The sequence below is a fragment of the Aplysia californica genome, unplaced genomic scaffold (genome assembly GCF_000002075.1).
Source record: "Aplysia californica isolate F4 #8 unplaced genomic scaffold, AplCal3.0 scaffold00092, whole genome shotgun sequence".
Taxonomy (NCBI): Eukaryota; Metazoa; Mollusca; class Gastropoda; order Aplysiida; family Aplysiidae; genus Aplysia; species Aplysia californica.
The window spans coordinates 510,714-513,213 of NW_004797362.1; the positions used below are offsets into that span (position 1 = coordinate 510,714).

Below are 2,500 nucleotides of genomic sequence, written 5' to 3' on the forward strand. Positions count from 1 at the left end.
GAGGAGGAGGAGGAGGAGGAGTTACAATTGACCCACTACACACCAAAGAGGGGGGACACACAGGAGAGAGAGAGAGAGAGAGAGAGAGAGAGAGAGAGAGAGACAGAGAGAGAGAGAGAGAGAGAGAGAGAGAGACAGAGAGACAGAGAGACAGAGAGACAGAGACAGAGACAGAGACAGAGACAGATACAGAGAGAGAAAGAGAGAGACAGACAGAGAGAGATGAGGGGAGAACGATAGAGAGACAGAGAGACAGGCAAATCGGCAGACAGACTTGATAGGCAGACAGACAGGCAGACATACAGACAGACAGACAAACAAACAGACAAATAGACAGACAGACTGACAGACAGACAAGCAGACAGGCAGGGCTGAGGAGGAGGACTGGGGGGGGGGGGGAAGAGACAATGTAGCAGGCAAACCACAAGACAGAGAGAAAGAAAAATCGGACAATGAAAGTAAAAGAGAAAACAAAGGCCAGACCTACAAAGAGTTAAGCAGCAGAATATGTGCCTGAAGCAGTTCTGTTACTCGTAAGATTATATCCGTGTATCTATAAAATATAATACAATCTATCTTTTCTACTTTTCTGACTCCAATAATAAAGCAAAGGCGTATAGATACAAACGCACAAGCAGGCGTAGATTCTAGAATCTAGTAGTAGATTTAGTTCTACTAAAATTTTTTACTCTCTAGAATCTAGATCTAGACCCACCTTGTAATGTTCCCAACGGGCTGTCCTACTGTTGGTATGCTGCTTGTTGGCCTACTGTCCGTCCAACCAAACGCTGTGTTACAGTGTCAAGGTGGTGCTTGGAGTGTGGAGCCTGTGGCATTTACTCACCCTACACAACTGGACTGGACGGGATTGTTTTACGTTAGCTATATAGATCTAGAACCTCAACCAACGACGAGGCGCTCAGAAACTTATTACGCCATATCACCCAAAATAGATCACGGTGAGAAAGAGGCCTAACACAAAGAGTGCAATCCAAAGTGCAAACGTGAGAGCCCCACGTCGCTGTGCTTGATTAAAGGTGTCCAACCTTATGTAAGATCTACACTATTAATTATTTTTTCTCGACAAATAACACTATATATATATATATATACAAGTGCACACACACACACACACACACATGTACAAACACACACACACACATACACACACGCACACATGTGCACACACACACACACACACACAAACAAACATACACACACACACGCACACACATGCGTGCGCGTGCACACATGTATACATACATACATACATACATACATACATACATACATACATACATACATACATACATGCATGCATACATACATACATACATACATACAGACAGACAGACAGACAGACAGACAGACAGACAGACAGACAGACACCCCGTACACACCAAAAGCAGTTGACCTGAGCAGAGGCTGCGCAGTAGCTGAGCCGTGTTAAATCTAAGTATGTTTGCCCCAAACAAAAGCAGTAGCCGCGCCGTATTAAGTAGTGCTAAGTGCTCTGCTAGCAGTGAGCAGTAAAATATATCCCCGCATTTTCTACCGCTTAATGCAAGCAGTGATTTCGTCATTTCTAAAATTAACACATCCGAAATTTCCCATCAAGTCAGGCCAGGATATCTCGATCAGCCCAAGACAGCTGGAGACAGCTTCTACACTCTCCTCTTGAAAGTCTGTACCATAAAACAGAAACAAAACAATGGATAGTGCCAAAATGGTAGAGAATGTTTCTGGGCTAATTCTAAATACGACTTAAAGCTGTCAAATACAAAGAAAGACACAAATAACTCATTACCTAGAAATATGAATCAGCTATCACTGTGCCAATTTTCCAGTCTCTAGGGCTATAAGTAAGCGAGATTGTAGGATTTTCGTGGCATGAAAAATACAGTTCAAAGAAAAATATGGCCATTAGAGTAATAAATGACGTACTGTGATACTATTAGTAGCAATATGAAACAAATTTCACGTACAGCATGTTTATCTCAGCAAAAAATATACTGGATCTGATATCTAGACACATTCAGGTATTCACCTGCGCAAAAACCTCAAAAACAATATTTTGACCCAATTTCCAGCTTAAGTCCCACCCGACCGCCCCCTTAAGCAAAAGAGTTTATTACTATTATTATCATTATGTTTTATTATTATTTTTATTATTATTATTATTATTATTATTATTATTATTATTATTATTATTATTTTATTAATAGTATTATTGTTATTATTATTTCCTATTATAATACGCCACGTAGCCTAGTGTGGAAGTATCGTCTAAACTAACCTGTTGCTATTTTTTCGGCAATGGCTTTCGTGGACGTCTTTATACTCAGCTTATTGGCAATAATATTGTAAAGAGCTGGCCAAAGGCAAACTAATTCAATTGATTTTTCGTAAACACTGTTTGCGAATTTCATTTAGGAAATATCTCTATATTCTTGGTCGATCTAGACTGCAGGAGAGGCCTAGGCTGCGTGATTGCAAGCAG

At 40.5% G+C, this 2,500-nt stretch overlaps 1 protein-coding gene across 1 annotated transcript in view; it reads right to left on the bottom strand.

Annotated features, from left to right (window-relative positions):
* The window catches only part of LOC101860733, a 6,399-nt gene extending 5,589 nt beyond the window's left edge, over window positions 1-810 (bottom strand). Inside the window, exon 1 of the mRNA XM_005094949.3 lies at window positions 716-810. The gene's annotated coding sequence lies outside the window, so the exon portion shown is untranslated. The remainder of the gene's footprint in view (window positions 1-715) is intronic.
* Between the last annotated feature and the right edge of the window lie 1,690 nt (window positions 811-2,500).